Source organism: Ambystoma mexicanum, chromosome 11 (assembly GCF_040938575.1).
Source record: "Ambystoma mexicanum isolate Mex_15411 chromosome 11, UKY_AmexF1_1, whole genome shotgun sequence".
Lineage (NCBI taxonomy): Eukaryota > Metazoa > Chordata > Amphibia > Caudata > Ambystomatidae > Ambystoma > Ambystoma mexicanum.
The window spans coordinates 478,526,304-478,542,008 of NC_090934.1; positions in this window are offsets into that span (position 1 = coordinate 478,526,304).

The following is a 15,705-nucleotide window of genomic DNA, read 5'->3' on the forward strand; positions in this document are numbered from 1 at the left end:
AAAAAAGTGCAAAAGTCTAGGCAAGACCACCATCTTGAGCAAGGCTGCTCTCCCCATCATGGTCAGGGGCAATCTGGCCCAAAACACCATGCTGTTCTTAATCCCTTCTATCGCTCTTTCCGTATTATGTTTGTGTTCCGCCTCTATTTTGTGGTATATATTTACTCCCAAATACCTGAATGTCTCTGTCTGCCATGGAATTGGTAGGATAGGCAACCTCTGCGACGGGACATTCCTGTATCTGTCCAGAGGAAACAGACTAGACTTTCTGGGATTCACCGATATGCCAGAAAGGGCAGCGTATCGTTCCATTACCTCCAACACATACTGCAGATTTTCTTCCGGATAACGCAAGTATAGGAGCATGTCATCCGCATATAGTGATATCAGGTGCCTACCACTAACTGTGCTTATGCCCACCTCCCCGTATTGATGACGCAGGTATATTGCCAACGGCTCTAATGCCAGTATGTATAGCATGGGCGACCAGGGGCACCCCTGTCTGGTCCCCCTACTAAGTTGCCAGGTGTCTGAGATTGTGGACCCCATTTTGACTCTCGCCATCGGGGCGCTGTAGAGCAACTGAACCCACCTGAGGTATCCAGGTCCCATTCCATAACCCTTCAGGACTGCTTTCAACCAGGGCCATCTTACCGAATCGAAGGCTTTGACCGCGTCTAACGACACTATGGCCAGCTCGCCCGTATCTCCCTCAGTTTGGTCAATGATATGGTGTAGCCTCCTGTGGTTATCGGTAATGTTCCTGCCCGGAACTTATCCCGTCTGGTCTGGGTGTATCAGCTTCCCAATCACCCTCTTCAACCTATCAGCCAGCACAGCAGTAAGTATTTTGCTGTCCTGGTTGAGTATGGACAACGGTCTATAAGACCCGCACTCCACGGCCGGCTTACCTGGTTTTAAGAGTGGGATGATCACGGCCTCGCGGAGGGACAATGGGAGTTCCCCCTGCTCATAGGCCTCGTTGAAAGTGGCAAGCAGTGGCTGGAGCAGCTCCTGCTTATATGTTTTGTAAAACTCACTAGGCAACCCGTCTAAACCAGGTGCCTTGCATGTGGGCAGGTTCTGAATCACCACCTCCAGCTCATCCGAGGTGACAGGTGTGTCTGATTCTGCGCGTTCTAGGTCATCCAGGGTGGGCAACTCTATGTCCTCCAATGTGTCCAGTATGTCCTGACACATATCCTCCCCTGTGTCCTCATACAAGTTTCGATAAAACTTAAGGAACCCCTTGTTTACCTCATCTTGGGTGTTGCGCATGCAACCTTCCTCATCCTCAACCTCACTGATCACCGAGCGGGGGGTCTCACTCTTCTACAGCCAGGCCAGCAATCTGCCCGGCTTGTCGCCTCCTGCATGTATCCTCTCCGTATATTTCCTGTAATTGAGTCTGCACAGCCTATCCCAGAGTGCACTGCAGGACACCTGTAGCTCTTTTATCTTAGTTCTATTGTCATGGGCGGTGTTTTCACAATGCGTGAGATCCTCCAGCTCCCTTTCCGCTGCTTGGAGTTCTCTTTCTATACCCCCCTGGAGCCCTTTAGCCTTGGAGATGGCTACCCCACGCACCACCACTTTGAACGCTTCCCACAGAGTGCCCACAGAACATACACTTCCCGTGTTTATATCAAAATCAATATATCCCGCAGACCCTCCCGGAACCCCTCGTCCTGCAGCGCCTCGGTCCTGAGCCTCCATGTTGGGATCCGCGGTCTTGGGGGCTGGTGTCTCCACTCCACCACCAAGGGCGAGTGGTCAGATAATACTCGGGCTTTATATTCCGCTCCCACTATGTCTCCCACAATCGCGGCGGTTACAAATATATAATCTAGCCTAGTGTGCAAATCATGTGGCGCTGCGTAGTGTGAATATTGTCTATCCTCAGGGTGCAACCTCCTCCACACATCCTCTAGGCCTAGGTCTTTCAGTAATGTTCCCAGCGCTTTAGCCGCCGGCGCCATTTTTCCTGCCCTGTCCATTGACCTATCCATCCTGGGATTCAGGGTGCAATTAAAGTCCCCCCCCCACACCACCGTACCCCCTGCCAGGGGCCCAAGTTTACTGTAAAGAGTCCTAAAGTAAGCTGCTGTGTCGTTATTGGGGGCGTACACGTTTACGATGTGCACTTCCCTGTTTTCCAGGAGGCCCGTTACCACCACCATCCTACCCTCCGGGTCTATCGTAGAGCCAAGCACCCGGAACGGCACATGCGGCGCCACCCAGGTGATGACCCCTCTAGCATATGCGAAAACGCAGCACCTACAGCAGTGCCCTTCCATTTTTTCCTAACCACCTCCAACTTCTCCCTCGTAAGGTGGGTCTCCTGCAGCAGGGCTATGTCTATGCGCATCCTCTTTAAGTACAGCATCACTTTATTCCGTTTCAGGTAGCTGTTGAGGCCCCGTACATTCCAGGTCACAACTTTGAGATTACCCGACGCCATCTATTCGGACTACTCCCATCCTAACCCTTCCCTTAATGCTCCCATTGCTAGTTTGTTTTCCGGCTCCCTCCCTACAATTTACAAACAAAACCCCCCTTTTCCAATCCCCCAAATCTACACCACAGCACACAACCCCCCCCTCCCTACCAACCCCCAACAGTTGCCCAGCTCCATCCCTGGATCTCAGGCCTACCCACGTCTGGACCTGTCTCGTAGCCGAGAACAAGGACCCCGCAGGGCATCACCAATCTAACGGTGACCTAACTAAATGAACTACTATTGGGGTCAGAGGGTGCTTCCCAGGAGCTCCCAGTGATCTATTTTAGGAGAGGCGCGTCCAACGGGACCCGCCGGCAGATACCATGGCTTCCTCCCCACAAACACAATATCATTCTCTATTCCAGTCCCAGTGTCATGACTATGGCACCACGGGTGCCCTTGCGACGTGCTACTTATCTCCAGCCGCTTCCGTCTGGACATCCGGTTCTTGAGGTCGACCCTGCATATCCAGCCAATCCATCGCTTCAGTCGGCGTCTCAAAAAAAAGGGATCTGTTCTTGTAAAACACCTTCAACCTGGCGGGATACAGCAACATGTAGCGATGGCCTGCTTCTCTGAGCCTCCTTTTCACCGCTCCGAAGTTCATTCGACTATGCTGCACTAGGAGCGTATAGTCCGGGTACGCCGTTATTTTCGCTGACCCCCTTTCTATCGTTCCTCCTTTCCGGAAAAGTTCAAGAATCTTCTCGCGGTCACGATAATTCAAGATCTTCGCGATCAGCGGCCGCCGGGGGGCTCCTGGGGCCGGTCTCCTGGTCAAGGCCCTATGCGCCCTTTCAACCGCGAACCGCTGGGTCAACTCCCCGCCTGTAATCTCCTGCAAGAGCATGGTTTCGACATATTCCGTGGGGTTCGATCCTTCCATCCCTTCCGGTACACCCACTATGCGAATGTTGTTGCACCTGGCGCGCCCTTCTGCTTGCTCTGCTCTATCCTCCAGGTTGCCAACTCGCTGCACTAGGGCATGAAGCTCCTTAGCGTGTGCAGCGCACGCCTCCGTGTTCGGGGCCAACTCCTTCTCTAGTGCCCCAGTGCTCTCTGCGATCGTTTGCACATCCTGCCTCAGCAGGTTCACCTCTTCCTGGACCGCTCCGATCTTGAGGTCCAGGCCTTTCTGTAGCTCTATCATGGCTAAGCCCAGCTTCGTTTCCCAGGCCACCTTCAAATCAGCAATTGCTGCCAGCACCGCCTGGATAGTGCCCGGTGGGTCCGCCGCTGCCGCAGGGGTCTCTTTACTTTTGCCCCCCTCTGCGCCCGGGGCGACTTGGTGTAGGCCTCCATCGTGGGCTGCTTGATCCGGGGTCTCACTATTTTGGAGGACATCCTGCCGCGTCAGTTAAACACAATCTCGCCGTGCTGCTCCTCACACCGCTGTTCGCGTGGTCACAGACCACCCACTGCTGTCCAGGCCTGCACTCGCCCGCAGCACACGCCCTGAGTGGGCTGTGTCCTCCCACGTACTCGCGCACCCCCGGCGTTAAGTTACCGGGCTCTGCCGTATATGATCTATGAACAGCACTCCACAGTACCTTGGTGCCTCCACTTCAAAATCCCAAAGTTATCCGTTGTGTGGGGTAGTCTCCACTATGGGGCTCCCACTCCCATATTCCGGGGGGCCCCCGTGGGTGCCAAAAAGAGGGGGGGCCCAGTAGGCAGCAAGGGGCTTGCAAAGGTCCAAATCAGCCTGTTCAGGAAGCTTGTGTCGCCACTACAATGTGCGGGTACAGCACCAGCAATCCAGCGCACACTTAACTGGTTGGTCAGGTCCAGTTTAGCTGTACTGGCTCTTCTCCTTCAGGATGTAGCTGCAGCGCCTACCATTAAGGTGTGGTTATTCTTCTGCGTGCCAGGGTAGAGGCAAGGTGGGCCGCCAGGGTGGGTATAGCCCCACTCCAGGTTTTAATCATGTGTCTTGTTTCTGCCCTGGGTTGCGTTTTCACCGGGTGCTTGTCCGCATTAGGATCCCATGTTTCAGTGCCTCGTCAGTGACCACTCTGTGGATGTTCGGGCTACAGGCTGCGTCTCGTAGCATTGGTTACTGTTGCTTCCAGTAATTGTATCAACTCCCGTGTACAATCATTCCGTGTAGCCCTTCACTGTTCCAGCCTGCCCGCCTCTCTCCTTAAGTCGCTTTGTGCGCCGCTCCTCCCAGCAGCTACTTAATGGCGACAAACGCTGGTGCCCGACTGCTTCTAGCTCCGTCCCAAGCTGTTCACTTCTTTCTATGTGATGGGGCTCGGGGCCGAGTACGCTGCTTGCTCTTCTCGCCGTCATCCACGAACGCAGGCTTCTCCACGAGGCATGTGTACTCTACGGTAACAATCCCCCGGCAGCCTTGATCCCCATTCAGGGTTGCGGTCTCCGGGTTCTCTGTATGCTTCGCACTCCAGGGGCTCAGGCCGTCTCTCTATTTGTTCTCTGGGGGCACCGGTGCGTGCGCCCGTATTGCGATGGTGCCGATCGCGGCTCTGTAGTTCCTTTGTTCGCATGCTGCCATCTTTGTTTCTCTGCAGCTTACAGTCTCCGGACTTCAGAACCTCAGGATTTGCTCTCTGTGCGTCAGATTTTAACGGACATACAACCGGTGCATACCCAATATATTCATGCATCTGTGGATATAGCGTAAAGCTGTTTTGCTCGCCTTGTGTACCATGCCTTGCCAGGATTATAGCCGGATCTGCAGGAGCCCACAGGAAACGCTGCCTCCTACGTGGCTATGTAGCCACTTCCCCCCGTTCACAGTCTCTGTTGCCTATCCTTTCTTGTCTACAGGACTCCTTGTAGTCCAGCTTCTTGTGTGCCTTTCTCTCTTTAGCTTAGTGGGCATGCCTCTACCCTCAGGCCCCTTCTGACAAAATGGTTTACCCAACTACTCAATGCTATGAAAAAAAAGAGCAGGAAATTTGAACCAGAATGAAAGAAACATAACGACCAGATGAAGAAATTACAACTCCAATGACAAATCCGCTCATACAAAAAGGAAATCCGTATGGCAAAAAAGAAATACTATGACAACAGAATCACCAAAGCCACCAACACCCAAAAAGAGCTATTTAAAATTATAAACAAAATGAGAAGCCCGCCTTGCTGCATAAACACACAAATACCCTCCACGAAACTATGCAATGACCTTGCAGACCACTTCAAAAACAAATCTACACCATATAACAGATCATACAAAGCAGACCAAGCAACTACAACATGCAACTGAAGCAGCTACTCGAGGATCGACAAATCAACCTCCAAACATTTCCCCAAATATCAGTGGAGACATTCATCAAGCTAGTAAGCAATAGTAACAAATAGGCTTCCCATGGATCCATGCCCTCCGGACATACACAAGTCAATCCTCACACAAGGACCGCCCATGTAATACTGCAGAAAACTCTTCAACTAATCACTTTCAACAAGGAAAGTACCACGATCATTCAAATCAGCATAAATCAAACCACTGCTCAAGGACACAGCTGGAAACCTGGAGGACCTCGCCAACTAGAGACAGTTCATCTGTGCTGTTAGAGGCCGCAGAGATGTGGGTTTGGATGTTGGCTCGCTTCTTGGACAGGAAGGTAGGAGTAGCAGGCGAAGGAAAGAGGAGATTGGGCTGAGGGCACTGGACCAAGACGGTCCCATTAAAATAGACATTAATGATGATCTTTGTCATGAGGCAAAACAGACCAACTAGAATGCATAGGGTGGCTGGCACAATGGGGGCCAAAATCACAATAGGTGCCATATCTGTCCCTCCTGCAGGTGCACCAGAAAACTGCAGCTGGCATATGCCAGTAGAAACACAAAACAAAGCCCAATTGAGCAAGAACCACAATCCCCAGCAGCCCCAGTGGCTCCGAAATCCAGTAAGCACAGTCTACAGGGCCTACAAACTCTCTGGGCAACGCCCAGGCCAACGCCCAGGCATGCACGTGCATCAAACGCCTGTTCGCGCTCAGTATTACACTGGCACGTCGCTCACAGAGAAGCTCCCGGTAGGCAGACTCATCGCGGGGCTATTATCCTGCCTGCAGCAACCTCTGTAGGCTACACAGATAAGTGCAGAGCTGGGGAATGAAGCGCTTGGTGTCGCTGGGGGAAATGTAACCTAACGGCTTGGGAAAGCGAAACTAAAACAGCATGTGGCTAGGACCGGGTAACGGGGAAGGCCACTAACACGCATGATAGACTGTTGAGAGGGTGCACACCTTAGGTGGTGCATGAGCCTTTGATGTGCCTACCATCGACTAAACGAATAAGCGACCCGAGCCACACCAAGGACAGGCTCCGTAGCACACAAGCAATCAAAGCTAAGTTTTATTTCTTTAAATGACATTACGTTTTGTTACACTTGTTTAAAAACTGCAATCACTACGAAGCAAAGTCACTGCTCAGAATTAGGGGTCATATATTTGGCGTTGGCTCATGGTTTAAGTAGCGCTACTCTCTGGAGGTCAGGCGCTTAGTCTTAGAATATGTTATGTAGGTTACTAAGCCTCTGAATCAGTGTCAGTAGGCTATTGAATACTCCACCAGGTAGGAGGTCGATCACAGTGGGCAACAAAGTGAATGAGCAAAAGGCAACCTTATTGATAGCAACGGAGTGACAAAGCTCCATCAAGATGGTGTGCTTAAATGTGTGTGAGTACAGTGTGCAGGGTACCCTCCGACAAGAAGGTAGCAAGGAGCTAACTGGCAAAACCAAGAGTCAAAGAGCATGTGTTTTCCCAACTCCCCCTACCTATCCATAACCTCTTCATAAACATCTCTCCCCAGGGGGGTCGCGGAAGCCTGTGTTCTCACTACTACAGGCACCAAGAACCACAGGGGGAGGTAGGAGTTTGTGCTGCCTCTGCGCTGGATCAAGAAGTAACTTGACAGTCTTGGAGGAGTGGAAGGGGGACAAGAGGGCCTCCCACCTCGTGCCACCACTAATTTTAGAGGAAGAAAAAGGGGACAGAACAGAGACCATATGAGGAGTCCATAGGCCTGGAGAGGGAACGACAAAGAGGATGTCGGTAAGGGGCTGTCTGGAGGAAGCACTGGTGGAAGCTTATCATTCATACATTTTTTATTGGAATTTCAGCCTTCGGGCCAGCAACAGTTTTCAAATTAGCATATTCACTGAGATAAGTATGATTTACACGTTCATTAATTCCAACATCCCTCCTGGGTCTGCCACCCTCCTTATTACCGTATCTCCAGGGGTTTGTCACCACTGGGCCTGTTGTCACAATGGGAATTTTTCTAGTCAGGTTAGCTTCACTGTGTTCTCCGATCTCAACACTTTGTCCACGTAGTCCTGGCCGTGGCAGTCCTGGCACTGTTCACAGACTGTACTGTCCATCCTTCTTTGCCACGCATGACAGGTTGTGTGTGTTGGGGTTTTCTTCCCCTTTGTTCTCCTGGTTCCAGCTACTTCAGTACTTTCTCCGTACAACAGCTGGTTGCCTTCACAGAGCACAGGACTTCCTTGCTTCGTTCTGCTGTCCCTGCAATGCATTTTTTTCATTTTTCATGATCTTCATTTGAGTGTTAGACGTAGTGTCACAATAGCAAACCGTGTAGGGTCCCGCTTGCCACCACCCCTAGTAAGAATATTACATAGCGGGCTTACCTCCCTAGCCTCACAAGGAACAGCTCCCCTCTGGGGAGAAATGACGAAATCCCACGGTTTGTCACAGCATGTGGAAATCAGGAACAGAGGTCACACGCCGCCATACACACCATGCAGTCTCGGGAGGATAGCTCGTAGGCAACGTGCTCGCCTTGGAAGCAAGACGACATAGAGCACCACAGGTTTGATCCGTGCTTAGAAACCTCTGGGTATTAAGCGTGTTATAAATAACCTATCATATCATATCATTTATATTGATGTCAATGTCACATTCGGACTCGCAGCAGACGACTCGAGGATCCTTGATGCCAGTTGCACGACAACCCCTGCTGGAGAAAAGGTCCCGAGAGTGCTGCTAAGAAGGAGAATATATGTAAAATGAGGACTCCGTGGGAGGACACAATCCATTAGAAACATCCTTCACAGCGGTACACCCAAGAACGCATTGGCACAAATAAGCAAGAGTAGAAAAGGAGCCAAAACCCAAATGCGAGACTAGCTCACAGCACAAACATCTATTATCTGGACAAAAGAACCTCTAAGTAACACCCACATTCGCTTAGTATATTTCTGCCATTACAGAAGCTACACACAAAAAGCAGAGCCCTCTTCAAAGAAATCAAGCAGCACGTTAAGACATCCAAATATTAATCTACACATGTGCAACACCATTAAACAATTATTCACTAAAGCTTTACATCAGATCAGGCACCACACATGCCATGGTTGTAGCTCCTATCCCATCACGCAATTTGCCTAAACAATACCCCTTCATGATTTTATTGGCATACGTGCAGCACCCAAAGAAACTACAAAGAACATATCCTGCCCTTTGCCACTGTGGACTCTTTTCAGAGAAGTTCAGTCCACATCTACATGTAATAAAGACCTCACTCAGTTAAGGCATTTTCCCCAAGAGTGTAGAAAATAGGAGAGATCATTCTACTACTGTAGGCTACTCTGCTAGACCCGAAAGACATAAACCAATTACAGAACAATAACAACACAGCTGCCGTTCTTCAGAGATAATCAACTGCAAGACCAGATCAAGAAAAGCCTCTGACAGGACCCCTGTACCAGTCCCGCCTCAGGTCGCCAAAAGGCTGAAGTACTAACCAAGATCTCTGTCAATGATTTAGGGTCTGCAACATTTCCCCTGTAACCTTATACATAGTGGGTGAGCTGAATCTATAAGCAGATGCCCTCAGAGAACAGACGCAAGAGTCTCACAAATGGGAGCTTTTGTCCAGCATGATGGATAAGATCTATGATACTTGATGAAGGCTGGACTTCAAGCTTTTTTGAAACACAGAATAGCAAATCTGTATGCTTTTTGGAGAGGTAAAGGGATCTAGTCTGTGGGAGACACCTTCCCCCTCCCCCGACAAAGTGGATACTATGTATTTCTACCTCTACTTGTAAAAGTACTACATAGGTAGCAATGCATCACACCTGATCTATGGCTTAATTAATCTGGCGTTTATATCTGTTAATTATGGCTCATTTCCTTTGGTGAGTTCTTCAATTGAAAGATGGTCTCTGAACAGATGGCTTGATACATTGATTACTGCAATGTCTGTTCTTAGCCACAAAGTAGCAGAGGACCTGAACTTGAGGGTTTTTAGCGGAAAGCAAGATGTAAGATTGCCAAGTAGACTAGATTCTGCTGTTGGTTCATTGTGACTAAGTCGAATGTCTGATCCGATCCCATGACATTTGGACGACTCCGGATACCAGGAAAGCCAGTATACCAGAACCTTCCTTGCCAGAATCACGAGCTGCCTGGAGGCAGTTGAAGTGCCCAGCTCCTCATCGTAGTCCCTTGCTAATCATGATGACAACTTCTGAAAAGCTGGACAATGGTGGAGTGTATTTGACTTGCTCCCAAAGACCTATTTCCCAGATATGAGGCCAGAGGAAGAGGGTCCAAGTGCCAGCAAGATTTCTACATTTGACATCAAATAAGCCCCTAGACTAGGGTGACCAGATTTAAATTCTTAAGTTGTAAAATGCAGCATTTCTTGTGTGCAAGATTGTGCATTCCTGCCTGCCAGCTATGAAGACCTACTACAAAAAAAAGGGAACCGCTGCAGTTTCCAATGGCAATATAATCTTGAGAGAAAGGGGGACAGAGCACCAAATACCGGGACAGACCCAGCAAAACCGGGGAGTCTGGTCACCCTAACCTAGACAAGAGAGTCCAGGATGTGAGAAGCCTTCCCCGCAGGATCCACCATCTATCAGTGGGGTCCCTAATGGACATTTTACTCCCAAGAATGAGAAGTGAGGCTCAATAATAATCATGTGGAGCACTTTGTCTCTTTCACTTGGTGGGTCCATCGCTGAGAAGGGCACTAAAGACAAGTGGCTTGACAGCAGAGACTCAGAAATATGAAAAATGACCTTCACAGCGAGTCCGGTTCTCCATCACAACTGACTGGGACAAGCACCACCTGCATATGTGTCAGAAAATGCTGACTGCCAACAGACAACTTACACTTAAAAAAAAAACTATCCTGGAGGTCCCATGTCCTTGTGCCCCTCCGAACGCAGACTCCACCCTTAACCCTTAAGCCACCAATTGTCTCTTAGGATTGAATGAATAGATGACATGTCTAGTCATAGGTGAGAGTAACCGCAGGGCACTCAAACCATGGGCTAGAAGATTCATCTTATACAACATTTGAATCATCTTGCCCCCAATGTGGCTGTTGCTGCGCTGACTGCTCATCCTCAACCAGTGCAGCTGCTAACAATAGCAGCGCACTGCCTGCAAGCTCTTTTGCTCTAATGTGCCTGACTATTTTGGCCCTTTCACGGTGCCTCCATAGGTGAATGGCACCTGGTTATGGTGGTGCACAGTTTATTATTTATTGCTGCTGCTTTCTGTGCCATTACATGTATCAGAATCATTTGTCAGAACACAGTTGGATATTATATGAAGAGTTGATTGCTCTCTTTCTTAGTGTATGGGTTTGGTGCCGGTCTACGTGGAGTCTGGTGTCTATGTATGTCTTCTGATAGGAGGGTTGGTTATACTTTTTTGAGACTGTTGTTGTTTACATACACTGAAAGGGATTTAGTATGTCAAAGGGGGGTGTGTTAGATTGTTATGTTTGCTTTGCATTGTGTACTTATTGGAATATAGTTAACTGATGTGTTTATGCTTCTGCTAAAATCTAAAAAACCCTTGTATCATATCGATGTGATTTGTATTTGTTGAAATGCTAATAAATAAATGTTTTTTAAAAAAAAGAATCATATGTCAGAACACAGTTGGATATTATACGAAGATTTGATAGCAAAGCATGGAAGCCAATATTATGCTTTCTCTTCCTTCATTCTTGTTCACAGTAAGATAAGTGGCATTTGTGCATTCAATTTTCTTATCAATTAATGTTGACCACTGCCTGTGAGAGAACATGATTTAGGAAAGGAATCACATGCTTGCAGTGAGGATCTGATTGTGGAAAACAGCCTGTCCATTCATAGTGATATCCATAGAAAAGATGTGCAATGTCTCTTCTGTGGATTTTCCCCCCATCCTCAACTATAAGAATAAGCCTGCAAGTAGTAGGCACTGGAAGTCGCACTCCCATTCCCTAGTCCAGAGGAAACCATTCCCCTCTCAGCCACAAAGGACAGGAGGGAGAAAGTACTCTAACCAGGAGTGTGTAATGGAAGGGGGGCAGGTCTTTATGGAAGTGGAGCAGCTAACAGCTATGAAGTCATCTACATAGGTAAAAATATGGACTAAAACAAATACATGGGCCCACCGGCACATCCATCCTCGAGCCGCCATCTCTCAAGACTTATTCCTGGAGCATTCACTCAAGCATGCACTCATCCACTCAACATTTCAGCTGGCTTACATGATACCACCAGCTACAGCCTCACAAATAATATATGCAGGGCACCATTGCCACAGGAACCCATACACCAGACACTGACACATCTCTTCTCAGTAGGGCCTTCAAAGTCATTACTTAACCAAAAGGTACTTGGCTTGAAAACAGTACAATGCAGATTAAAAGTGACAGTAGAAAAGAGCGTGGAGAAAATGAAGTGTAAACTAGCTTCAGAGAATAATATCGAAGTAATTCGCAGAAGAGTGTTATGTAACCCAGCAGAGATGGCACAGGATCAAGATTTCAAATTATCACGGAGGCGAGAAGGGAAGCAGCATGACTCAATATGGCTCATCTGTAAAATTGCACATACCACAGTCTTTTCTTTCCTAAAAGGTAGTTATTAAGGAGTTATCATTCACCGGCTTTAACTTAATAAACAATTCCTGAAGGCGAATGGACCTTGGTACACACGGCATTAGCAGACAGGGTGAAAGCGTGATCACTCTTAAATGACTGACAGTCATGGAAGCCCCTGCAATGGGTTACTATGGAAACTGCTGCTCAGCTATTTAAGCATTCTGAAAGTGAATTGCAGGGGTTGATGTGGTTTCCAAGGTAACTGTCCAAAACCATAAAAGGAGAGAAGCTGATGGGAACCATTCGACGTGAAAGTGAAGCAGTGAAGAGTTTTCTGTTATTTTCAGAAAAGGGGATTGATATACTTGACGATGGAGAAGAGATGGGAGAGTACTTGATGGTGGCATCAAAAAAGAATCTTCTTTTTTCACATTACAAAATGACCATTTACTACACACTGACACGGCTAACAGGCACTGAAAGCCATTCGCAGCAGCCTCTGTCTTCTATGTGCAAAAACCTGATACAGGTCCTGTGACAAATTCCCATAGCTAAGGTTGGGTTTTGGGTCTGGGGTGACCCTGTCAGTCGCAGAGGAGATATACTCAGGATTGCCCCAAGGCCTCTCAGTCCATCATCAGCCCAAGTGTAAAGATCTCTCCCTTCTAAAATCCCTACACCATATAGGCCCCTCTGCTTCTACCACCAAGTAGGATATTCCGAAGGGAAGTAAGGCCCTGGAACTTGGGCTGGACCTAGGATTCCGCAGGAGAGGAAATGGTTAGCTTGCCACCCACCTTTCAAGCTTCATGGTGTAACACTACCAAGTCCACTCAGGGCTGACTCTGGTCACCTACTTTGGAGACCCCTGGTTGGAAAACTGGGGTCTACATGTGCTAGTGGGCAAACGGTGTTCTAGCAAAGTCCCCCAAAACCTTCAGATGCTGGAAAGCTGTGATACGCTCTTGCGAGTCAACCTCCCAAGACAGTATCAAAATAAAGGTTAGTATGGTCCGATGGTCAATCAATGCCAGGAGCATCTGTAACTAAAAACAACACTGGATGGAGAAGAATCTGAACTGACTTTTATGGGAGTAGACTGGCACTTGACACAGGGCCTCATTACACGGTAGGCGGTGAGCCATGGCGCTATTAGCGCCATGGCTCATGCCGGTAAAATACCAGCACCGCCTTGGCGGAAAGGGGATTTACCGCCCCATTTCAAGGTTGGAGGGGCGGTAAATCCCCCTTCCGCCATTGCCCTTCTCCATTCCCATTTCTGCCCCATAGGGCTCTATGGGAATGGGGAAGGCGCTAATTACGGCACCGCAATTTTGCGGTGCCATAATTAGTTCCGAGGTCCCTTAGCGGGTTGGTTTTTAACGCCTGCAAAAAGCAGGCGTTAAAGCTCCAACCCGCTAAGGGACCTCGTAGTAAGGCGGCAGGGATTTACCGGTACCGTTATTTTACCGGTACCGGTAAATCCCTACCGCCATCCGTGTAATGAGGCCCACAGTCTCACACATGTGAAGTAGTGTGAGAATGGGTTTGATAGGTGAAATGTGCAGAAAATCCCAGCTTCAGTCACAGTAGTTCTGGGTAAATGCGAGCAGGAGTGCAGTCCATGCACCACAGCTTGATGAAACAAAGATGGTGGTTGGCCTGGATAAATGCTTGGAACACGAATCTGCGTTCCCACGCAGGGACAGATTCCACACAGCTGTTGGATCTGTAGCTCTCACCAACCAATTGAATGACTTTCTTCTCCCAGTGGCCTCTCTGAAACCAACTAAAGAATTATGGCACAGAAGAACCAATGTCATTCCCTATAAAAGGTACAAGACACAATCGATGAACTTGCGTATTAAGAGATGGAGTGGTGGAGGAGAGCATTAAGAGTGTATGTGTGCGTATCGACGAGGAGGCACATACTAGGAGAGCAAAGGAGAACAGACAGCAGGAGAGTATTTGTGGAGAGAGAAATTCAAATTCAAGGGAGGAGAGATGGATTAAGATAAACTAAGAGGAGCGGCGGGAGCAAAGCAGAGAAAGCCCACAGATGAGGTGAAGAGAGAATGATCCAGAAGGAAAAGGGGGGTATTAAGAAAAGGGAAGTTAGAGGAACCACCAAAAAGAGGAGGGGATCGAGGAGCTGAACAGAAGGAAAGTGACATACGGATGATAGATGAAAGAGGCAGTGCCTGGAAAAGAAAGAGGGCACCATTAATAAGTGATTGGAAAAAGGAATGGTGGAATACAATGAAAGAAAAAATAGGAAACACTGTCTCCGAGAGCAAGAGGGGGAACGCGAAAACTAAAGGAGGTATGGAAAAGACAAACCAAATCCTAGAGAAACAAGAGAATAGGCTTTGACCAATAGGAGAAGTCAAGTGGTGAAGGATGAGGGAAGTAAAGCTGGATCAACAGACACTACAGATAGAGAGGAGAATAGAGAGAATGAGGGGAGGCAAACCGAAAGGAGAAGTTAATGGACCAGCAAGGAGGAGAGAGGAGGGTCTCAGTTTAAGGCATGGCAAATTGTGGAAGTATGCAACCCCTGGTTGAAAATTAGATAGATAAATGTATGGATTAATTCGGGGAGAGTGATGAAATGAGGGTGTGCGATCAGGGCTGCTCTGGCTGGTTATAAAAGAAGAACGTGTTTTCCACATATTGCAACACCCCGTAACTCTGAACTCAATGTTCATTATTTTTCTTTAAATCCCAGCATACTATGGTTAGAGTGCCCCTGTCCCTATTGGCTTTAGGTATTGCTGTTTGCCATAATCTGTACAGTGGAGGATCACTCAAAAGTGCTGATAACTGAGTTTTGGACACCTCAGGTTATTGGGGCAAGGCCACACTCTGAGCAAGTGGATCCCGCCGGTCTGAACTGGCCGAAACAACGGACTGTTCATCAACACAGGGTATTGCAATGTTAGTGGAGGCCCTATGCCCCTCTCCGGAGGAGGATGTGACCGGATTTACACATGACTTGCCATGTTCGCTCAAATAGTCGACCACGTGACACCCTGTAGACATGGACATAAAGGGCGGACTAATCCCTTAGGAGAATGACTATCACTGTTGGAAAGAAGATGGGACTCGAGTGCTAGAAAGTACAGGAACGTTTTTGGGGATGAGTGTCTAAAAGCCAATATAAGAAGCGAGCTTGGAGTCTGGGCGGGTTCGTTGGTTGGGAATGGGTTAATGCTAGGTTGTTATCCATTTGTCTTGCAAGTCAATCTAAAAATAAAAAAAATAAAAAACTTTTGCTCAATGCATTGCTTGAAATCAGGACCATCTTTTCCTGGCATTTACAGATTGGCACTGTGACCCAGACCCGTCACACAATGCGGTACAGCACC